We start from the raw sequence: 24,944 nt of genomic DNA, 5'->3' as shown, positions 1-24,944 counted from the left end.
TCTTCAAGCAAAGTTGTGGATGTGTTGCTGTTTCTTTTCTTGATGATAGAATTTTACTTTCTAGCCAGGTTTATCTTGCCTACCAGAAGGTCAGGGCATGGGCCAGTCCCAGCTGGGGAAGGACTGTTACTCCTGTGAAATGTCTCCTTGCTGGTTCACTGCACGCCAGAGCTCCTGTTCACAGGTATTGATTTTTGCACAGTAAAATTCTGATGGCTTCCTCAAAGGGGCCAATTTTTTTCAGATTAACAGCTGCTCTGTTAATGTCAGAGGAGCTCGGTGGCTAAAAAAGGTCTTTATTTATGGATGTCAAAGAGCATGTCTCAAACATCAGGCCTCTCAAATTCAAAACAAAAGGAGTGTAATAAATGGGAAATTATAGTTTATGTGAACTGTCCTCTTTGACTATAACATACTTTAGGTAATAAAGTCAGGGAATACAAAGACAGTAGATGTTCTTGTCATTACTTATGTGGTATGTTGACTTTGTACTATTTCCACATGGACGCTAAAAATCTGTGTTTAGTGTTCTTTTAAATTTAATTGTATTAACGAACCAAGCAATGACTTGGCTATGTTTTTATTTTTATTTTTCCTGTTGTAGTAGGAACAAAGAGACAAGTAGGCACAGATCATCATTTCTATTTCACCAGACCATTTGTAGTCTAACCTGAGTCATGGTGGAGATGGGATCTGAATGGACCCCAGATATCAGGGCTGGACACAGACTTCCTATTTATCAGAAAACTATCTACTTTTCCTGGAAGAAGACAGTGAAAGGGCTCTTTGGCTTATAGGTTGATCCGGTGTATCTCTTTTTGAATGAAAAGAAGAGATCACAACTGCCCCAACCAAGAAGACAGGGAAACTGCCCTACTACATAGAAAGTTGGAAGACATTTGCCACCAGCCTGGGTTACCTGTGGTTCTGGATTGAGGAGCCTGTGTGTCATGTAGGGTTGTCTCCCACAAGCCTTCTGATTTTCAAGGTTCCACAGGGAGTGCTCCCATGTAGTTATCTGTCACCTCTCTCTCCAACCTCTTCCCTGTAGCCTAATTCTTCATTTCTGAAAATTAATTAAAAAATCTTTTTAAATAAAAAAGTTTATTTTTGAGAGACAGAGAGAGATGGAGTGCAAGCAGGGGAGGGGCAGACAGGGAGGGAGTCACAGAATCTGAATCTCCAGGCTCTGAGCTGTCAGCATAGAGCCTGACGTGGGGCTCCAACCCACCAGACGCGAGATCATGACCGGAGCTGAAGTCGGACACTTAACGGACTGAGCCACCCGGATGCCCCTATGAAAATTAATTTTTATCAGAGTAATGCAAGCAATAGGCTAAGAGTCACATATTAAAGAGCCTGTAATGGAAAACAGCTGCAGACAGAAATACAGCTTGAAAACATGGAGGGCATGGGGAAGAAATACTTTGTTTTCTCTCTCTTCCTGTCTTGTGTCTCCCGTGGGCCAGTGCTTACCAGAAATGGGAGCCTGGGTGACGCATTCAACAGGGCAGAAGATGACTGCATGGAGAACCAACGAAGCTGGCAAACAACAACAACAAAAAATAACCTAATACCTACGCGGAGTAGCTATTGTGAGACTTACATGAGGTAAAGCTGAAAAACACCAGGAAAGTAACTGGTAGGTGGTGGGTCCTCAAATACACATTTTCCTCTCCCTTCGTTCCCCTTTCTCATTGATCAGAATCTGCTTTAAAAAAAAAACGATTTGTTTAGTGCATAAGCTGTAAATGTCTTAGAAGCATTTTAACAAGGATGAGACTAATTCAAAGCATTTAGGATATTTTAGTGTTAGTAACTTGTGAGTGGTATTTTGACGGGGTGGGTGGGCAGGAGGGGGCTTGCCTCCATCTCTTGTTCGCACCCAGGGGCAGCTGCTTGTTTAGTTTGCCCTGCCTTGTGTGGTAAGGTCCTGCCTGCTTTGCTCCAGGGCCCCCTCAGCTTTGCCTTTAGGACTCAGTGCGCTGTTCCCACAGAAAGGTGCTGTAATCCGAAAATGAGGGTCGTAAATCTCTCTGGAAGCCGGGAAGCCTGGTTGTCTTAGACCACTGAGCCACCGCATGCAGCCGCTCTCGCTGCAATGCATGCACCTTTGCATTCCCCGGCACGTTTGCCAAAACCACGTGCCATTTGGTCAGTGCCAAAGAAATGACTTTCTACCCTCTGAATCTTGTTTCCCACCCGTACTGTCCTTGATGCTGTGGGTTCTGATGGGTTGCCGGTGCCCTTTATTCTTTGCTATTAACTTCTCCCTGCCTCTCACTAATAACGCTTCAGTGGATCCCAGGGAGTTTCTAGGTTATGATTGGAGCAGTTGTCTGGTCCAGGGAGTCATGACATCCTTCTGGCAGAGAGAAATGGTCCTGTATTGCAGGACCTGCCTCAGTCCCTGGAGGCTGAGCTTTGACCTTGCTCAGGGAAGCTTTTCTGACCTCTGGAAGGGGCTGACCAGCAGAGAGTGCCCCTGAGAGCTGGGCTGGGCTTCCCGTTGGGATCTGGGACAGCCCCTAACCCCACGAGTCCTGAGGAACATAATTTTCTCTCAGGGCTCCCATCTACCCTCCACTAATCTACTTCACCCAGTTTCCTCGTTAAAGTAAAAATCATCAATGTGCTTTTAATGTGGCTTTTTGTGTTTCATTTCCTTTGTTGCTTAAAAAATGTTTCCAATGAAACATTTTATAAGATTTCTATACAGTGCATACATTTTGAACATTTTGTTCCTATTAACATAAAATATTATTCTCATTTCCTCTTGTGTTGTGAAGAAAGAGGAAAAAAGTATTCTAAAAATTAAAAATAATTTCTTTGCTATTAAGGAGGTATGAATGATTTATGAGCATAATAAAGGCAAGTCTCTTTGGTCAACATTATGAATTTGAAAATAAAACTTCTTTTCAGATTTTTGAAATGGCTTCGATGACAGTAGGCCCTAAAATAACAAAGGAGACCAGGTTATAATGGGAAATTCTTTCCCTCTGCTTTTCCTCTCTGGGGGACATCGTGTGCTCTCTACCCTTGGGAAGCAAAGTGGAGTCATCCCAGGGTAGAGTCAGGGAACGCGGTGTCGAAGAGGTTGTTTCCAGGTGCATCTGTGGGTCATCTGCATCTGTACAGAGATGCACTGGAAAATCCCCTCTGTCATTTTTATATGTCCTTAAGGGTCATATCTAGTTGAGTCTTACCAAAGCTACCCATGTTGGCTGACTCGCTCCGGGTGACACGGGGTCCCTTGGTTCCTCCCACGTGCCGATCGCTCAGTAGCTCTGGGAAATGACCTAAAGGACTGTGTGTTCTCAGGGTAATTCCCCTGAAGCTCCATCAGGTCTGCCCGTTAAATCCCATGCTTGCCAGAGGGAGGGGGTTCTGTATTTGGTTTTTGGTTCTGCGTCTCATGGTTCTCAGCCCATTGTCCCAGTTCTGCAACACTCGGCTATATATTAAGCTGGGGATATCACCAGGGGAGGCTGGCAATTGCAAGGGTCCTCTTGAATGGCGTTTCCTAGGTGAATTCACCCTCGTTTGAGGTCAAGTGGCTGGCAGTGCATGCTCAGAAACCAGATTCTCTTAGTGTATTAACAATGTGCTGGGGAATGGCCGTATATCAACCAGCTTACGGGGCTGAGGAAGAGCCTGGCCCTCCAGTTACAATAGAAATACCACCTTTTAAACACTTGCATCGATGCCAGATCATTGCAGGGAGAAGGTACCCGCTTGGTGAGACCTAGAAAGACTAGTGGTGACATCACTAAGATGCTAGCTGCTGGATGTTCAAGTTCTAGGCAACTTACTGAGAACCCAGTTTAGGGAGGGCTCTGTTTGAGACACTGGGGATACAGCAGAGAACAAAGCAATCAGAAATCCTTGCCCTCAAGGAGCTTGTATTGTAGAGACTATTTGAGCCCAGAGGTCTGGGTAAATCACTCATGCACACATGTTTGGATTTCTATTTTCTCTCCTCAATGTCTCACAAACTCACCCAGAAGTGAAGGCATACTGAGGCAGTCCTTTGGAGAAATAGCCTAAAGAAAGGGCAATGTGGTGAGAAATGTCTCTCCACGCCTTCAATTTTAACCCAGAAAATTCTTTAAAAAAAAATTTTTTTTTTACGTTTATTTATTTTTGAGACAGAGAGAGACAGAGCATGAACGGGGGAGGGTCAGAGAGAGGGAGACACAGAATCCGAAACAAGCTCCAGGCTCTGAGCTGTCAGCACAGAGCCCGACGCGGGGCTCGAACTCACGGACTGCGAGATCATGACCTGAGCCGAAGTCTGCCACTTAACCGACTGAGCCACCCAGGGACCCCATTGACCCAGAAAATTCTATGTGTGGGAATAAGGACAAGGTTTGATACTTTGTTATGGTGTTCTCTCTCCCCCAGTCCTGCTAGCTACAGAAAAGGTCTTGTCAGCCTGCTTAGAGAATTTAAAACTGAAAGAATACGTGAGAAGGGACAGACCTCAGACAGAAAAAGGAGAGAAGCCAAATCCATCTTCAGGATCAAGAACGCGTGGTGTTGCAGAGAGAGGGTTTGACTCGCAATATCCAAAACCGTGGTGAAGGAGAGCAAGAGAAGTGAAGACAGGAGGGAGGGTTTTCAAAATGGCTGTGTTAGATTATGAACTGAATTTCCTTTCATGCTTTTTTTGAATGGAATTACTTTTGAACTACTTTCGATTACTAGTCTGCAAAGATTAAGCCATAAAGGGCCCTAGGATTTATTAAAGTTTGTGAATTCTGGGTTCTGCTTTTAACCTGATTATTCTTAAATCCTTCAGTCTGCTGGCCTCATATTTTCCTTTCACATACAGTTAAAATAGTATGATCCCCCTTTCCACCGACCTGCAGGAAGTCTGCTATCCACTCCAGTATTTTTAAGTTCCAAAGGTGCGTCAACTGCCTGTCATCTCCCACTCCAACATTCTAGCTCGATTCTTCACTTCTTCAATTCAGTTTTTAATGAAGTAATGCATGCGCTAGTTTGAAACTCAAATATTCAATGGATCAAAATGCAAAACAGAAGTCCTCAACTAATTGTTCCAACCAATTGTCCAACTCCTTTCAGGCAACCATTTTCAACTCTTCCAGCTCTTGCTTTCTTATACAGTAGAACCTTGGATTGCGAGTAACTCGTTCTGCGTGTTCTGCAACACAAGCAAACATTTCTAATGTATTTTAGCTTAATAAACGAGAGCTGTCTTGCAACACGAGTAGTACGTGACGCCAAACATCACATGATCACAACTGAGCCAACGGTTCTTCTCTCTCTTGCTGTGGGATTGTGGGTGATCGTCGATGCAATGTCACCTTTCCGTAAAACCCTCAAAAGGGGGTAAAAGCAAGTGTCATTGGATAGGTTTCTTGTTAAAGTTGCACGAAAAGAAAAAGATTCCAGTGAGCCAGGAGTGATTCTGTTAGTGACAGTGAAAGTCGTCCTGCATGATAACCCTCCTCTCTCGTCTCCCTCACACCAGCCATGAAGGTTTTCAAAGGTAAGGGCAGGTTAATTTGTTTATTTTTCTTTATATTTTGTATTTTATTTATTATTTTGTATTATATTACAGTATTGTAATCATTTTTATATGAATATTTTTGGGTTATGGAACGAATCATGAGAGTTTCCACTATTTCTTATGGGAAATTCACTTTGAAACACAAGTGCTTTGGATTACAAGCATATTTCCAGAATGAATTATGCTTACAAACCAAGGTGTTACCTTCTTATTTCTAAATAAAATGCTTGCTTTATCATTTATTAAATTATTAACTTTAGGTGTTAGGGACGGATATTCTGTTACGATGGGCGAAGGTTTAACTCTCATTCTTCTACATCCCCCCATCCCGCCCACCTTCTCTTCCTATGCTCTATTTGAATGATATAAAGTATTTTTGATCAAATCAGCAGTCAGGATTGACATTATTATGACTATGAAAAATATTAATAACCAAGAACTGTGTCATAGTTCTATCTTCTTTCTTGTACATATTGTTTTTTCCTAGAGTTAGTATTTTCCTCGTTTTTTATTTGCTTATTTTTGTGTGTGTGCTTCTATTTAATATTTTTCATTCTGCATTGTATTTTCTTACACATCCATTAATATTATTTTCCAAATGGTCAAATAAACAAAATAATCTATCAACTAATTCTTTTTCCCTGGGTTCCTCTCTCCAAATGCTTCCTCTCTTGGTTTCCATTTGGACAGTTGCTTCTCAGGCCTGCTGCTCTCATCATGGATTTCCTTTTTTGTGTCTTTGTGTTGCATCCACTGTTTCCAACTCATTCTGCATTTGCCCCCTCACTTGAAGGAGGGAGCACATGCTCCTATACTCGTGGGAAGTTGTTCATAGTGATAATTATGTGTTTACAATATTGCCTTTTTGTTTCTGATCTACCTTCATACTTAGTTGATCATTTGGGTATATAATGGTAGGTTGCAAATCATTTTGCCTCATAATTTTGAAATTATTTTTTCCATCGCTTTCTAACCCCCAGATTTGTTGCTAAGAAGTCTGATATTATTTCATTCCATACACTTTGTCAATGACCTTTCCTCCCAACCCCAAGGAAATTTACAAGATTTGTTTCTTTTACTTTCTGGTGCTCTGATATTTCTTAATGAAGAGCCTATGTGCTTGCTTTTTATCGTTTGCTGTGCTGGACACGGTGTGTTGTTCTTTCAGTCTGGAGAATCTCACATCCTCTGGCCCTGGAAAATATTCTCTGGTATGAATTTGAAAATAGCTTTCTCTCCATTTTTCCTTCTATTTTATTAATCTATTGTTGAGTTTCCTGGGCCAATACTCTAAGTTTCTTATCTTTTCTCTTCATAGTTCTTTTGATTTTATTTGCTCTACTTACCAAAATGTTTCTTAGTTTTTATCTACCAAACTCGTTGTTACTTTTTTAAGAGTGGGGGTGTAGAGAGAGAGAGGGAGAGAGAGAATCCTAAGCAGTCTCCACGCTCAGCATGGAGCCCAACGTGGGGCTCTATCTCACGATGCTGAGATCAGGATCTAAGCTGAAATCAAGTGGTGGATGCTTAACTGACCGGGCCACCCAGGCGCCTCAGTGTTACATGTTTTATTTTGACCAACAATTTTCCAGTTTGTTCCCCAACACTTGTCTATGCAGCATCCCATCTTCCTCTTATATTTGCCTCGTCTTTTCTTATCTCTCCACTTTCATTCCTTCTGCCTTATTGACTAAGCTCATAGTTTTCTTTTCTTCCTTACTCCTCCCCTTCCTCCTTTTTCTTTCAGTTGTGGTATTTTGGGTTCTTTCCAAATGTTGAAAGTTGTTGCCGTGTTTTGGGTTCTTTTCATGTTGGATGCCTTTTCCAAATGTCTGATTGTCTCTTCACATTTAATAGTGATGACTAAAAGCTGATTAGAAGTGCTGAAAGGGGCGCCTGGGTGGCTCAGTCGGTTAAGTGGCCGACTTCAGCTCAGGTCATGATCTCGCGGTCCGTGAGTTCGAGCCCCGCGTCGGGCTCTGTGTTGACAGCTCAGAGCCTGGAGCCTGTTTCAGATTCTGTGTCTCCCTCTCTCTCTGACCCTCCCCCATTCATGCTCTGTCTTTCTCTGTCTCAAAAATAAATAAACGTTAAAAAAAATAAAAAAAAAAAGTGCTGAAAGTGGGGACTGGACATATTCATAAGTAATTTTCAAGATACTGGGATTGGATGCTACCTGTAGAGCTGATATCAGTATCTGGCAGCTTTTTATTTGGGGATTGTAATTTTTCCAAAAGAAGACTTTTCAAATCTTCCACCTATAAGGGCTATTTCTAGAAGTAGAAATTTCACTTAAACTTCTATTTTCAACTGTTGACCTCTCTCTTTCCTGGATTTTGACTAATGTCCTGAGTTTCCTCTGTTTGTCTTTTCCTGAGAATGAACCATGGGTCCTGTGTGTGTGTGTGTGTGCGTGTGTGTGTGTGCATGTGCGTATGTGATGGGGGGCTTCATGAGGTGAAGGAGGAGACAAGGAGCCAACCCTTCCACAAAGGGACTTTTGACTCTTTATGGGCTGAACTGTGTGTCCCCCAAATCTATGTGTTGAAGTCCCTCAGAATGTGATTATATTTGGAGACAGTTTTAAAGAGGTAATCCAATTAAAATGAAGTCATCAGAGTGGCCCTAATCCAATATGACTAGTTTCCTTATAAGAAGAGGAAATTTGGACACAGGCAATTACAGGGGGAAAACTATGTGAAGACACAGGCAGAAGACGTCCATTCACAAGCCAAGGAAGGTGATCTCAGAAGAAACTGATTCTACTGACACCTTGATCTTGGACTTCTAAACGCCAGAACTGTGAGAAAATATATTTCTTGTTGTTTAAGCCCCTCATCTGCGGTACTTTGTTATGGTAGCCCAAGCAAACTAATGTACCATGTTTTCGGCCCTGTTCCACATCCCTAAGTTTGATGATGCCTGTTTCCTTCAAATTCTGTTCTTTTCAAGGTCCTGTGGGACGAACTGGCTCACATCCCCTCTGCAGGCTGCCACCCTTGTATGTCACTCACTGTGCCTCTCTCCATCTGCTTTCTGTCTTCCTAAAATTTGTGGAATTATGAAAATTTCTTTAAGTGTGCCTCCTACTGTCTTTATTCGTTAGAGTTTTATACTAAAAACAAAACAAAACAAAACACAACATCTTTTGCTGCCATTTTAGTGGTTTTCGAGAGAGGGAAGAGTTATACTTGCATTTTAACCTAAGGCAAATTTCTAAAATTCTAGAACCTTTTAATCTAGCAATGGCAATAATCAACATGTTATGAAACTGTCATTCTTTTTAACAAATTACATACATACTGGCACCCAATTTGTTGGTTCTCAGCTCCCAACGCACGCTTCTTTGCCCTATTTCTGATACTGGAGCTGTATCCTGTAAACATTTCTGGTTTACCAGATGGCTTCATACTAGGCTTCATCAATAGGGGACTTCGGAGGGACACTGCAGGGGGAAGGAGTTTCTCTTCCTGGTTCCCCTGTTCGTTTATCTCCGGCTCCTGTGGTGTGAGGCTGCCAAAGGCATATGGGGCAGCCATGACACAAACACTTCAGTGAGTTTCACAGACACCCATCTGTGAATTCCTAGTGAGTCTTGGGGGCCTCCTAATGGGGCTTCCCAGTGAGTCCCATCACGGCCCAACAGGAAGTTTTCAACTTGCCAGCACAGGCCTACGGCACTTCAATGAATTTCTTGCTATCCAGTGGGCCCCAGTCACAACTTCTCAAATGGGATCTGAATCTCAGCCTGGTGTAGTGGGATATTTTTTCTCAGATTTTTCTCTTTTTGGGGTGCTCTGTCTCAGCCCTAGGTGTAGTGGCTCTCTCCCTTACCTGCTAGTCTTGTATTTTTTAGAGCAAGGGTGTGCAAAACTTTTCTGGAAAGAGCCAGCAAGTAAATATTTTAGGCTTCACGGGCCATGGGGTCTGTATTACTCAATGGAATGTTGTAGTGAGAAAACAGCCACAGACAGCACACAAATGAACGGGCATGGCCAGATGGGCCACAGGTCCACTCCTGCTTCCCTATGCTCCTTAGCCCATAGGCATCAACCCCCTGTTACTAGTGAACAGTTCTTTATATGAAGTTCTCACTGTTCAAATTACTGGTGTGGTTACTTCTGACCGGACCCTGATTGATATACCACATTGAAATTTTAGGCGAGGACTTGGCTCGTGACTTGGGCCAGCTGAGAGTGTTTGCTCTGGATCTTACAATTTTGGTCAGTGTTAGAGAATGAATGAGAGAAGGAGTGACTCTGTGGCAGTCTTAAACAGTAAAAATAACAAGCGGGTGGATATTTTAGGCAGGGCTTTCTTACCTGCGTGCAGACAAGACTTGGGGCAAAGCAGAAAAATCTTCTCTTCTTGTCAGTCGTAAACTTCAGGTTCATAAAATGTTCCCTACCGTTACCTACTCTATAAAACTTTCACGTTTATTTTAAAATAATTTCCCCGAGATCTTCAGGTAGAATTGACTCTCTAGGAAGATGCAGGGCGTTTTTTCCTGGGGCTCACTCTCCCCTAGGCTCAGGATGGCAGTGCTCTTGGGGAGCACGTGTCAAATGCTCTTTGGAGTGGTAGTTTCACTGCCTCCCCAAGCTTTTCTTAGCCAAAATACATCGCAGTTGATTAGTTTTCTGCTTTCGAAATTGCTGTCAAGTTCCAGACTCATCTCCCTGAGATTATTCCCATCATCTTTATTGGAGGTTTGGGTGTCTGCAAATTCTTCAGTGACACATTTACAGGCTGTCTTTTGCTTTATGCTCACAGATGGCTAATCACAATGACACCGTGTATTTTACTAGTTTAATTCTCAGAGGGTAACCTCTTTTCCAAGATTTTGTTTCTCCATGCATTGCCACTACCAAGAAAATGTTCCCTGATCACAATGGGACAGAGAACACTTACCCCAAGGCTATCCCAAAGACAGGGCTCTGGGACTTCCTGAAAATCAGAACCTTGCCTGAGATGTTTCTGCCAGGTTCCCTATGGCTTTTAACTCACGTGATGGGTTAGGGAGAGAAGTGAAAGGAAAAAGCATGCTTCCAGGCAATCCTGGGGTAAAAGCAATAGCAGTTGGCAAAACGTTTGCCCTAACTGCCTATCAATTTTTCTCTTCGTTATGATACAAGCAGGAAGGTTGTAAGATCAGCTGTCGTAAATGATGAGCTAAGACAGAATTATGAGTACAGGATGCCTTATTGCTGGTATCATACTGAAACCTCTGAAGGGAAAACAGGGGAAAGGGAAAGAAACATTTTTCCCCTTGCTCACGTAAGGCTTGGGATGGAGTATGAGAAGGCGCTCCGATCACCAGCTGAGAGCTTTCCACTGCCCCTCCTTCCCATCCCATTTTGGATCAACCAATCCTCTCTTGTAGACAGAATACAGGGTCCACATGGCGCCTCGCAAGGATTCAAAATAGGTAAGGTCGTCCTCTGGGTTAAGCTATAAAACTGACTTAGATCAGTGTGAAAAGGTACAACGTCATCTCAGAAATAAAATGTTTTCTAGGCTAAGACAATGATGAATGGACTGTAGGCACCGATGCAGGCAAAGGAAGAAAAGGCTTTGCAGAAAGAAGTTGAAGCGAGGCAGTGCCTGTCCAGGTCCGTTGTGCAGGAGAGACACTCCACCCCCAGCCCCTGTCCCCGAGGAATCAGGAGCATCAGCCATTATCATCTTTATACTCACCCTTCGCCACATTTGATCTTTGGCAAGTCAACTTCTGCTCATGGTCTTACTCCCTGTGTGGATTTGTCTGCAGAGAGAGAATGGCTTGATCCCCAAACATCCCTATCACATCCACTTGACAGCTGTTTCTCATTGGAAATGAACAAATGAGCAACATGGTGGCTGCCAAGTTGGTTGGTATCTGAAACTTGGGGTGCTAACAGATCAGTTATGTGCCATGTTGGATAAGGAGCCCCAGTGTGGGACCAGCTGGGCTCCTATGGCACTTGTAAATAGTCCTAAAAGACGTCTGAACTTTTTTCAGACAGACATTTTTATTATCTAGAAACTTAATTCTAAGAGAAAAAGTTGATTAAATTGCAGCCATTAAGAGACTCAGAATACTACAATGATGACGATCAGGAACTTCAGGTTCAGACAACACGGGCTCCAGGTCTGGTCCTCTAGCCTTTCTTCATGATGTCCATAGGCACTTAGTTGGGTCTCTGTGTGCTCAAATTGTTTCACCTATCAAGTGAGCATAGTAGTACATAATAAAGTATTTATGTAACAGGTTTGTTGTGAGCGTTAAATGAGATTTGCCCATGAAATATTTATTGCAGTGCCTGGCACTCAGTAAGGGATCCATAAATTTTAGCTATCATCACCGTGATTATTATTATCAAGTATTTTTTTCTCCGTTTCAAGGATCAAAGTCATATGTTACTGCCAATCAGAGTTTAGACCAGCCCAAGATAGTCAGTGCTAAAAAACCCAGTTGAAAGCACTTTTGACCAGGCACTATTCTAGTATAAAATAATAGTAAGCAAAAAATAAAAAAAAATACATATTTATTTAACAAAGAATATCGAATTTAATTTCAGAGAGTAATAAAGGAAATGGAGGTAAGGGCTGCGAGAGGGTGATGGCGATGACGTTAGATAGTGTGACTCTACGGGTTTTAGATCCAAGAAGCGATAGGAGCTGGATGGAGTGAAAGACCCTGCGAGAAAGTGGCATCAGAGGCTGAGAGCCAAAAGATGAGGTCAGCCCTTTATGCTCTGCAGCAAACATTCAGGAAGGGGGTACAGCTGATACAGCCTGGAGGAGTGAAAGAGCTTGGGATTTTTAGCAATAGAAAGAAGGCCAGTGAGGATGGAAAACAAGGATGGGGGATAGGCAGGGGGCGGGTTTGGGAGGGAGGGGTTGCAGGCTACCGTAGAGTGGAGGGTTTCAAGCCTAAGGTAGAAGGAATGACTGGGTTTGAGGCAGTGCAGCCAAGGCTGGAGTGAGGAGAGTGAATTGTCATGGGGTAATGTATCCCCTAAGGGCAGGAAGACTGTCTGGAAGTTAACAGCTTGGCCAGGGAAGAGAGAATAGTGGCTTAGGCTGGCGCAGAGAGAGTGCAAATGGAGAGAAATGGTTGGATGTGTTTTGGAAGGAAAACTGATAGGACTTCCTGACCAATCAGGTGTGGGGAATAAAGGCCAGAGAGAAATCAAAGACGATTGTTGGATTTTTGGCTTGAACAGTGACGTCAAGGATTGTTTCATTAAGTGTGGGTGGATGGACGGGGACAAAGTGGATTTGGTGGGGAAAAAATTAGGTTTATGAGAAATAAGTTGAGACTGTTAGATGTTGTGTCAGATATTTAGGTGGCCTTTGCATGGCATGTTTGTGCTTTCTATAAAGTTTTAAAAACCCAAAATCCTATTTCAAGGAGCTCTATCATCCTAGAGCCCTATACTGGGAACTGTTCTTCTGTTCAATCCTTTTGTTACACATGAAAAAAACTGTTATGTAGCAATGAGATTTCCATTGTGACTTGGTGGTGGAACTGGCCCCGGCACCTGAGCTTACTTACTGATCTACTTATTTCTGATGAATTATTCTGTTCTGAGCTTCACATCAGCTCCAAGATCGTCTCTATAATAAGAAGAGTCGGGGCGCCTGGGTGGCGCAGTCGGTTAAGCGTCCGACTTCAGCCAGGTCACGATCTCGCGGTCCGTGAGTTCGAGCCCCGCGTCAGGCTCTGGGCTGATGGCTCGGAGCCTGGAGCCTGTTTCCGATTCTGTGTCTCCCTCTCTCTCTGCCCCTCCCCCGTTCATGCTCTGTCTCTCTCTGTCCCAAAAATAAATAAAAAACGTTGAAAAAAAATTTTTTTATAATAAGAAGAGTCTCAGGAAACCCTAAGCCTAAGAATGTCTTTTGGATAAAACAAGGATCTTGTTTTCATGCAAATGTGGCCTCATAAATGAAGAGACGTAGAAATGGATGTAGAGCCAAGCTGTGGAGGCGAAATAGATTTTCTGAAACACCAATAGTTTCCTAAGGGATCGTTTGCCCATCTGGGTTTATTGGGCCTGCCAGGAAGAAAAAAAAAAAAAAAAGAAAGGTCATGTGATCATGTCCAAAGAGTACGCCGTGTCAGTTATGAAATAATTATTTAAATGGTATTATTTGGATACTGTCTGAATTCATATTTTTCTGCCCCAGGGATTGGGAGGGGTCAGGGAAGCCATTAGTGATTGCTGAGAAACCAATACTACGCATCCCAAACAAACCTGCACACAATGTCCCATAAAAATCTCATTACTCACCCTGTTCTCCCTGAATCAGCATTCTGGGCACTGTTGTAGATATCCTGTAAATTGCACATTTATAAATTACTCATTTATAACATCTGTCGGAAGGCAGCTATAGAAGCAGATAATCTTTTCCCTGTAGCCTCAGCTCTGTAGCAGCTTGCTTTCGGATTTTGCTTTGATCTTTTTTCAGTGTCCCTGAAGACTTCAGACCTGTTGTTGACTGGCTCTAAATTATCTGGGAGTGTTCCAATGAATCCGGACTGCCTCTTTGACCCAGTCGTGGAGGAGGCTGGAAACCAGCCATGTGCCAGGAATTAGACGTTGGGAATGAAGAGGTGAGACAGTCCCTGTTAAAGACGGCCACAGAGAGCTAAGAAAATTAGTGAAGACAGCACAGCATGCCAAGAAGTGCCACCGGGATTTGCACAGAGTATTGGTGAGAATGGAAGAAGCATCTAACGCCTCCTGGGTGACACTCCAGGAAAAAGAGGTGGGGAAATGCTTTAAAGTGACACCAGAGAACACTCACACACTGCTGGTGGGAACGTAAAACAGTGCAGCCACTTTGGAGGACAGTCTGGCATTTCCTCCGAAGGTGAAACACAGAGTTACCACATGACCCAGCAATTCCACTCCTCGGTCGGCACCCAAGAGAAATGAAAATACAGGTTCACACACACACACACAAAACTTGTACGTGAATGTTCAGAACGGTATTACTCATTATAGCTGCAAAATGAAAACAGCTCAAATGTCCCTCCCGTGATCAATGGATGAATTAAATGTGGTATCCGTACCCTGGAATGTTATTTGACGTTAAAGAGGAAAAAAGTACTGATGCATACTACAACGTGCATGAAGCTTGAGAACGTTATGCTGCGTGAAAGAAGGCAGTCACAAAGGATCAAATATTGTATGATTTCCTTTGGGTGAAATATCTAGCATAGGCAAATCTGTAGAGACAGGGAGTAGATTACTGCTTGCCTAGATCTGGTGGAAATGGGAGCATTGAGGGGTTATGGCTGAGGGCCACAGGGTTTCCTTTTCAGGTGGTGCTTTGAAATTGATTCTGTGATCGTTGCACAACTTGGTGAATATACGAAAAGCCCTTGAATTATACACTCACATAGGTGAATTGTATGGTATATGAATTCAATCTCAATAAAGTTGTTAAAAACAACAGTGACACCTGAGGACCGGTAGGGGAGAAGGTTACTGGGCAGAGTGACAATAATGAGCAAATATACCCCATTAGCAACCCCCCCCCCTTGACTCTACTGCCAAAATGTGTCCCCCCAGATCCTTTTAACCTTCTCTATTCCCACCACTACCCTCCTGATCCAAGCCACTGGTATCTACCTGAACCACTAAAGTAGCCTCATAACTACTATACTCCTGTCCCTGTGTTGGGGGGTTGAGTGGCAGCACAGGACCATCCTTCTTCTCTGGAGGGGCTGAAAGTGTGGGGAGCCCATTTTCCAGAGGCCCTGCTTCGGGGCTCCAGACTGCCCATGCCCCTTCCCTAGGGCCCCTTCCCTGTTTCTGCTGAGTATCCAGCTTATCCCTAGTCGCACTGTCTTCCCCTGTGACACTCGATCACGACTGAGAGTGGTTTTCTTTGTAGCTCATGTCACCTGCTGAGGTTCACGTATGTCCTTTCTTGCTCACTCTCCGGCTCCTTTCTGGAAGGCAAGCTCCCTGCAAGCAGGGACTTTGATTCACAGCGGTATGTGCGGTGCCTCGTTCAGTCTCTCGTACACAGAAGCTTCTCGTACTCTTGCTTGCTGAGTGTGCGAAGACGAGGCAGGACGAGGACAGGGCGTTGAGGGCCTATCTCGCACCGTCCGTGGTTGGAATGCCACGGGGCACTTGTGGGGGTGGAGGGAGGTGAACGGTGAGGTTGCTGGGAAGATGGGTCCCACAGGGCTTTGCTATTTCCTAGCTGTGTCATCTTAGAAAAGGCATTTCATCTCTCCAAGCCTCTCTGCTTCTCCACTTTACAATGGAATTTTTAAAACCCATCTTGTGAGGGTTGAATGTGTACATTACATGAAAATCCTGAGGAAATTCGTATATTGAACATTGAATATTCTCATGTGCCCACAGGGGCTAGGCCCTGAAAATTCAGAGATTAAAAAAGGTGTGTTCTCTGTCCTTGAGAAGCCCATGTCTGGCAAGGAAGACAGACCCACAAGAAGTCATAAAAGGTGTCTCACATGATTGTTGCCTCAAGGCCTCTCAGCCAGAGTGCCTGACTTCCAGTCACTTGTCATGACAGGGTGCCAGTCTGTGTTGTGTCTTTATTAGCACTGGGACCTCCTCAAGGACAGTGGCGGGCCTCCACCTCTTCCACAGGGCCTGTGGGGCCTCCTCGGGATCCAGGTACTAAGGAGGCCCAGCCTGCCTCTTCCCTTGAATGGGGGGCTCGGCTTGTCTTCAAAACCAGGGGATCAAAAATCCCAGGTCTCCCGACCTTGTACCCTGAGTTACAGAAAACATTTCCTTTTATGACAGGAGAGCTCTTTATTCTCCTTGCATCGCCTTTCCCGGATGCTTATTCAGTCAGGCGCCATTTTGACATGACTCTGCTCTCTAGGTGTAGGTTCTTTCCACCCTGCCTTTTCACTGCATCACTTCTCCTCTTGCAAACTTTCTCTCCTTTGCTAAAGTCTGTTGTACCCAGCCTTCATCGTCTTAAAAACCAACTGCTGGGACTCTTTGTGACTGGGGACTCTGCTTTTTACCCTTCCAGGTTCTCAGAGCTTAGCAGTGCCCACAGAAATGTCCTCTCTGCTCCCCAGAATTTTATCCACACCCTGTAACTGTTTGGAGGCACAGTCCGCGGCAGTGCGTGTTTCTCAGCTGCTTGTGACATCAGGTTGGGAACTCCCTTGGGATGCTGGCCTTTGTCACCTCATCACTTGGTGTGCCTGGCAGAGTGGACAATGGTGTATGGGATGGAGGTTTGATGGCTTGGAGTGACAATAATGTCTTCAAACCTACCCTCTTGCTCTCGTTTGGGTCTAAGTGAAAAATGCCAAATGAACAGCCTCTTCCCGGCCTCCCTCAAGCCAGCTGGGACCAGGCAGCAGCCTTCGGGGTGGCTAAGGAGGAGGAGGTGTGTGTTTTACTATCATACCTCCAGTCTCCAGTTTTCTCAAGGGCTTCATGTCTTTTGCTTGACTGGGGGAGCTGAGTGTCTAAGTAGAGTGCATTGTTTCCCCTGCTTCCGATTCACCTCAGGACTAGACTGGCAGCTGTGGGGCACCCGGGTGGTTCAGTCGATTAAGCATCTGACTTCAGCTCAGGTCATGATCTCACGGTTCGTGAGTTCCAGCCCCGCGTCGGGCTCTGTGCTGACAGCTCAGAGCCTGGAGACTGCTTGGGATTCTGTGTCTCTGTCTCTCTCTGCCCGTCCCCCACTCATGCTCTGTCTCTGTCTCTGTCTGAGACAGAGTAATAAACACTAAATTTATTATTTACTAAAGTAAATAAACACTAAAAAAAATAAAAATTAAAAAAAAAAAGACTAAACTCATTCTGGTGCTGAATTGGAAGTTTTGAGGAAAAAAAAAGAAGACCGGCAGCTGTGTCTGAGAAGAAGACGGTGCTGGTAGGGATGGAAGGAGAATGAGGGGTAAGTTTTGATTAGAAATAAATGGAAAAAATGAAAAAAAAACTGAGGAAATGCATTATTCAAAGATTTACAACATGTTTGCTCAATCAACCTTTATTTATTGCCCAAAGTCTGATTTCTTTTGGAAGATTACCTTGGCAGACAGTCTATAAGTAACGGCAATGCAACAGAATTGGAAACTCGAGGCAAGGGGAGCCTTAGAAAGTAGTTGTCCATCTGTGTGAACTTTAAAAAAGTTTTTTTTAAATATTTATTTTTGAGAGACAGAGAGATGCAGAGAAAGAGAGAGACACTGAATCGGAAGCAGGCTCCAGGCTCCGAGCTGCCAGCACAGAGCCTGAGGTGGGGCTCGAACTTGTGAACTGTGAGATCATGACCTGAGCTGAAGCCAGAGTCGTAACGGACTGAGCCACCCAGGGGTCCCCTGTGTGAACTTTTAAACAATTTTTTTTTTTTTTTTGTGGGGTTGGAGGGTGATGCATGGAGGAATTATTCCCTTTGAAAGTCAGCAGGAATGCGATCGTGCTGTCCTGGGTTTGAGGCTGCTACCGTAAAATCTTCATCTTTCACCTGATTATGCCTGCTTCTGATAGCAGCTCTTGGGTAAAAAAAAGTTTTCTCCTTATAACTACACATCTGACTGCACATTTGTCAAAGTGTTGATCAAGGGCTCTTTCTTCTTTTAATAAATGTGATGTATCCATTCCAAAGCATTCCTTCTATAATTAATAACAATAAGATCCAGTACCTGTGGAGAGCGGAGACATTGAAGAAGAACCAGAAAAAATACAAGATGGAATCAGCAGCCTAACAGCAGTGCTCTCGGCCTTCTCTGGCCCCCGTGCAGATTGCATCTGCTACCCAGAGATCCCACCTGCCTGTGGGGGGCCCCTTGCTCCCTTCACGCTTCCCTTGGTTCTTTATTTTAAAGGAGAAAAAGTTGGATTGCAGTAAGAAGATAGATCCCATTTAGGGGGGATAAAGCTAAGATAAAATATTATACTTGCAAAACAATAATACAAGGAGTGTTATTTGCCCTGGACACTAGATTTTTTTAAGATTTGCTTTTGAGAAGGAGAGACGGAATGTGAGCGGGGGAGGGGTAGAGAGAAAGGTAGACACAGAATCTGAAGCAGGCTCCAGGCTCTGAGCTGTCAGCACAGAGCCGGACCAGGGGCTCGAACCCATGGGCTATGAGATCATGACCTGAGGCAAAGTCAGATGCTCAACTGACTGAGCCACTCAGGCACCCCTGTACTTTTATGTAATGCCAACAGCTACCTTTCGTAGCTGGTGCATCACTTATACCATTTATAATAATAATCATAGCTAATATTTAGTGAAGCTCTCCCGGGGTCATGTGCTGTTCTGAGGCACTTCATGTATTTGATGGACTTCTCCAAAACACATATGGTAGGAGACTTGCCACATATTTTATATAAATTAAGTCAACTCTGGTCCTTCTGCTGCATTTTGCTTTGTGGGAAAGTAACTTGTTAGTATCTCTCTCCTTCCCTCCCTCCCTCCCTCCCTCCGTCCCTCCCTCTCTCCCTTTCTCTCTCTCTCTCTCTCTCTCTCTCTCTCTCTCTCTCTCTCTCTCTCAGGTCTTAACAGGACCTAAAGTATTGCAGGAGAAAGGCGCAAGAGTTCTCTGTGCATGAAACAGTCTGGGGTCCTTGATGAAGACAGTCACTGCTTGGTCACTTGGAGACCCTTAAATCTGGACAGCTCCACTGAGGGTATCTAGATCTCAGTCTATATATTATATGGATTTATATACATTATGTTTCACCAGAGAAGCCTGACTAATACACTGTTCTTTGTGAGACCATACCTGGAATAACAAAGTCTTATTTGGAGAGGTCTCCAAGGAAGTGGGAAGTTTGCTTTTTTTTTTTTAAGATCATAATGAGAACAGTTATTGCCTTTTTCTAGGGAGAGCCTAGTCTTCAGGAACACAAACCTGTTTATCTCTTGGGGCAAGAACAGGAAATGGTTCTTTCATTCCTTTAAAAATAACACCCATGTGTAGGAAAAATAACACTGCTTGCTCAGTGCTTATACTGCTATCCACACAGTTTGTCTCTTGTTCTCGCAATTTCTCACTGGGGAAGGGATGAACAGGGTGATCATTTCCTTTTTCAGATAAAGAAACTGAGGTCAAAGAGAAGTCAGGGAACTTCTCCAAACTGATCCAACAGGTTGTTCCTGGTAAGGTCAGGATTTACACTTGACCAGGCTGACTCCAAGCCCATCCTCTGGGTATTGCTGTGTGTTAATCTCAGTGTGCAGAAGCAGACTGCCTATGAGCTTCTAAGATAGTTTTGGGTGACCATACTGGCTTGGCCACCTCCAAAGTGCATGATGTGGGATACGCTGGGTGGCCTGACCCATCCCCTTCCCGGTGCCCACTGCCCCCTGGTCACACTAGCTTTCTTTCTGCATCTTCTTTCTGTCTCCATCTTGGGTGCTTTGCCCTTTCTCTTCATTCTTCTAGAAAAGCCCCCTCCAGCACATTTTATTGGCTGGTCTGTCAATATTGAGCCCTCTACCTAAATGTCCCCACCTCCGGGCACCTGGGTGGCTCAGTTGATTAGGCATCCAACTTTAGCTCAGGTCATGATCCTGTGGTTCGTGGGTTTGGACCCCGCATCGGGCTCTGTGCTGACAGCTCGGAGCCTGGAGCCTGCTTCCGATTCTGTGTCTCCCTCTCTCTCTGCCCCTCCCCCACTCACACTCTGTCTCAAAAATAAACATTAAAAAAATTAAGTGTCCCGCCTCTGCCCCAGAGCCCCTCCAACATGTCACTCTGTAGCAAACCGACTGCTTCCTCCCTTCACAGCACTTATTAGTGCTTGAAGTAATGCTGTTTGTTGGTTTCAGTGCTTATTTTTTATGTTTCCCTACTAGAATGTCTGTTCCTCGCGGGGCACCGTGTCTTTCATATTCAGCACCGTATCCATTCAGTGCTTGGTCCATACATAATGCATGCCCCCAAAATGTCTATGAAATTCTGGACTCACTGGCCCCCAATTTATTTTCAGGTGTAGTATCAGGATGGTATTGTTAACTTTTGGCATCATTGCTAGAAATCGAGGGAATACGGACGTCTTGGTGCATCGCCAGCTTGGTGCTTGGTGCTCAATAAATAGTAGCTATTCTGGTGATCATTGGCTGCTTTTCTTTTCACTACCCAAGGGCTTGGAAAAATGTTTCGCTGAACGCAATCTTGGCAGCAAAGAGGTCCCCAAAGCATTGCCTTGCCTGCCCTCAGCCTTGGGGAAAATAAATCACATTTTCTATTTAAGGGTGATGTAACATCGCCACAGAAGAAACTTTATCTGTTTGGCCCTATCCATCATTTTTCTCTCCCCACCCCTCCCTGCCTATCCCTCCCTGGGAAGGCGCTCACATTTACCACGTGTGCCCTACCCACTGTGTTTCTGCCTGCCTTGGTGACTGATCTGTAGCTAACAAATCAGCTGGGATGGCAGCGTGGCCGCTGTCCCCTTCCGCCTCTGATGGAAGGTGCGGTTGCTCTGTAAATCATCGCTGGGAGCTGCAGGCTGGGTCCGCCGGGGCGCAGCTTCAGCCGCGCTCTGTTGAAGAGGCTGTCGTGTGCACTCTCCTTCAGGCAAGGTGGCAGCATTGTCATCTGCCCCCAGGATCAGGGCCAGCGCGCATGTGTGCTTTTGTGGCCCGTTCCGCTGCCTCCTTGAACTCTTAAATCAAAACCCGGCACAGCACAGAGGTCAGGAAGCCAGGGCTTCCAGGGGTCTTGGTTGGGCCTTTTTGTGACTAACGACAATAATAAAAGGATTGAAAAGGGATCTTTGAACATATTTTAGCAGAGAAAATTGTCACACGTTGTTGGGAACTTTCCCTTCCTTCCTCCACTCCATCATGAAGAATCACGTCATTTGTGGGATCTCTGGCAGGGCCACCGAGAGAACCCAGCCACGCGTCCTGACGACGACGACGATGATGAAGATGATGAGACCTTACCGGGCGCCCTGCACCATTAATCACTTTCCATACAGTCGTATTTAATCTTCCAGGAATAATGGGCTAAGGAAGCAGGTCAGATCTTCTTTGGTGGGAATGCATGCAAAGCAGGAGTCCTGATTTTGAAATCTGGAAAGTACTGGGTGGAAGGGGTAGCGTTCAGCCAGTACCTACCCCAGCTTCAACCCTTTCACATAAGGTATGCCATCTGCCAACCTTGCAAATTAGGTCGCCTCTTCCCTACGTTTTTACAGGTGAAACTGAGACTCAAGAAGCCTTAGCAGCCTGTCCGAGATCACACCCAGTTGCTAAGTGGCAGACCCAGGATTTAAATCAGATTTGTCTGACTCCAGACTCTGGTTACGGATAGAAATGGTCTGAACAGGGTCCGTCTTACAAGTAGGCAGTCCGATGGGAAGTCTGCCTGTTAGAAGTTTTTCCTTCAAGCCTTAAACTTTTCTCCTATTCCTAACGCACAGGCAATGCACTCGCCACGCACCCCAGTCTGAGGGTGGAACCAGACAACCTCTGCAAAGCACCATGAAGCCGCGAGGATTGAACTATTCCAAGCTTTCACTTTATCACTATTCCAGCTTCTAAACTTGTCATCTTTATAGTCCATTGAATTAATAAGAGAAGCGGATACTCGTTGACATTGACAGAGCAGGACACTGCATATTATATAAACTGCTCTGTGCAACCCCATCTGATTGCTGTAGAGACACGAATTCATACTTTTCACCATCGTAACCCATAATCGTAACCCAACATCCATTCAAATTAAGGCGCTGTAACTCTTTTTAGGAGTGGAGAAAAAAATTCTTGCTGCTTTTTACTAGTTGATTTATTGGTACATGACAATATTGGGTATATTAAATTTTAATATTGGTGCTGTCTTTTTCACCGTAAGTCTTGTGCTGAGGAGCTCAGAAATTATTTCATTTTAAAAGGGACATTTATTGCACCGTATAGGCAGGTAGGTAATTCCTTCCTCTGAGAAGCTCGTGGATTATTCTCCTTCTGAGGTGTGAGAACTTTTGATTTGCACTTGCTGTGCTGTTTAAGTGCAAAGGAAGGGTGATTTACTGTTTCCACTGGCATAAATAATGTGCCGTTTGTTTCTGCATCATTTTCCAACACCCACTATTGATAGTGCCTCGCAGTTTACCAGGCAGAGAATTCAGCCTTTTACTGTAAATGTCAGGGAGAGAGAATGCAAAAATAGCCTTGGATTTCAGCCTAATGTTCCAGTGGGTCCCCAGTCGCACTGGAAAGAGACAATCCAGTCATGGTGGGCTAGTGCTACAAAGCACCTGTCCTTTCCAGTTCATTTCTTGGAACCATTAAAACCCTTTAGGGAACATGGCAACCGTCTGATCCTTACGGTAAGACCAATCCCAGGATAATTTATGCTTTTACCGAAGATGAGGCATCTCTTCTGTTCTACTTCTCACCCACCAATTTTCTCCATGCTTCCCTACTCTGACCTTTTTAAACATATGTGCCAATTTGTGAAAATATTATGGGGGAACTCTGGCATAGCACGACTTCCTGGGATCTCTACAAAACAGGTAAGACGGGACCTGTTTGTTCCTGACCCAACGTCCATTTTCTTTTTCTTCCTCGGCCATCAAAGCTGATTTTCTTTGGCGTGGCAACATGTTTGCCCTAGATACAAATTTCTCAGCTCCCATTACAACTTCAGGTGACCATCCTGGCTAATGAGGTGGAAACAGAGGTTATTGGGCAGACACTCTGGAAACCAGAACTGTGAGGCAGACGGTTGGTATGGGCTCATTTTTTGCCTTTCTCTTCTAACTTCTACTTCCTGTTCGATTGTGGACAGTTGGCTGGATCTCTAGTAGGTCTCCATATTGACAGAGGAGGCAAACTTCAGGTCTTGTAATAAGGATGGGGGGACAGAATCCAAGGCACCTGATGACTAAATGTAGCACTATGCCAATCACATACCACCTACCTTAGGACTTTTCTAAGCCAGAGAACACATATCTACTTTATTTAAGCAAATATAGTCATGTCCTATTATGGGCATCTGGGGGAGCCAGTCGCCATATTGTGAGGACACTAGAGCAGTCCTATAAGGAGGTCCACATGGTGAGGAACTGAGGCCTCCTACCAACCACCAGCATTGACTCGTCAGCTGTGTGAGTGGACCATCTTAGAAGCGGATTCTCCTAGCCCAGTCAAGCTTTCAGATGACCGAGACCCTGGCTGGCAACTTGCCTCTGACTTTCACGAGAGACCCCAGATAAATGTTTATTGTTAGTGTAAGCTGCTACAGCAATATATAAGCAATACAGATTTTAGCATTAGGTGTGTATTCTTACGTACATATTTTAAAGCTGATGTTATCAAGTGAGTAATGCAAACCACTAATATTCTGAAACCCTATAAATGAAAATATCCACAAAGGCATTTAAGTGCCTCCTCTTTTTAAGGCATCATAGTTAAATATGGTGGCAGACTTAATCACTTTTTAGCCACCCTTATGAATACAGTCGATAATTCTCATGAATTTCACATTCCACTACACAGGCCATTTTCTTAACTGACCGTATGTCAATTCAGAATTAGACTAAAAATCCCATATTCTACTCCCCTGCTTCCTCACTATTGTGGCCCCCCTGCCCTCAGTTCTGAAAGGCTGGAGTGACCCTTTAAGCCCCAGATCATAGAGGATTGAAGATTCCCAGACTGCTTCCCTCCCCTTAATGATAGTGTCTCACAGGGAAAACTAGCCTTTGGAAAGGAACATGACTTCCCAATTTCAAGTTCAATTTAACTTGGTGGGAATGAAACTGCCTTCCCAATTTACCGTGAGATCTGCGTGGTTAGCTGCCTGAGTTCTCTGCTGATGGGCCCCCAGCCCCCTTCCTGATTTCCATAAACACTTACTAAGTTTCCAAACACCTGGCTTCGTTTACAGCAGTCAGAACCTTCCTCATAGAGCACGAACCCCACCCCCCATCCTGAAACTTCCGTGATCTTTAATCTCTCACACCCCACAGTGACCCCTGAGCCCTGGAGGAGGTTGCCAGCTGAGCTGCAGAACATAACACCTAGGGTCTAGTTTTCCTTGAGCTAGAGCCTCTTTTAGGTTAGGTGCAAAGCTTCGGGACCGAGGTGTATTGGTCACTTAGTTATGATTCGCTATCACTTGTTTGCCTCTTCCTAGACTGCGGAGCATTTCCGGGAAAGCCCCCATTCATAACATCAGGGATGAAGGCTGTCGTGTCCACAGGGGGATTCATTAACCCGCATTTCAGACCTGCTTATTCCAAGATTCCATTTGTGACTCCATTTGATTGATAAATATCAAGGGCTTCAGCAGGGTAATGGCAAACTGTCCTGCTGAATTTACTCAAATCCCCCTGATTAATCCTGTCTGGCTGCCCAAAGCTATCATTATCACTTACATGCTGCCTTTTAATTTGGATTTTATTGCCCTCCTCCTTCTCTTCTGCCCTCTCTCTTCCTTTTG

At 44.5% G+C, this 24,944-nt stretch overlaps 1 long non-coding RNA gene across 1 annotated transcript; it reads right to left on the bottom strand.

Moving 5' to 3' along the window:
• Positions 1-70: 70 nt before the first annotated feature.
• LOC122239299 lies at positions 71-16,771 on the bottom strand. Its single transcript, XR_006218258.1, has 5 exons — positions 15,435-16,771; positions 13,813-13,856; positions 1,607-1,708; positions 920-1,066; positions 71-174 (listed from the first exon to the last, which is right to left on the bottom strand). It is a non-coding gene; the product is annotated as an uncharacterized LOC122239299 (long non-coding RNA).
• Between the last annotated feature and the right edge of the window lie 8,173 nt (positions 16,772-24,944).

The sequence above is a fragment of the Panthera tigris genome, chromosome B3 (assembly GCF_018350195.1).
Source record: "Panthera tigris isolate Pti1 chromosome B3, P.tigris_Pti1_mat1.1, whole genome shotgun sequence".
NCBI classification, from domain to species: domain Eukaryota; kingdom Metazoa; phylum Chordata; class Mammalia; order Carnivora; family Felidae; genus Panthera; species Panthera tigris.
This window is presented reverse-complemented; position numbering and strand designations above follow the sequence as displayed.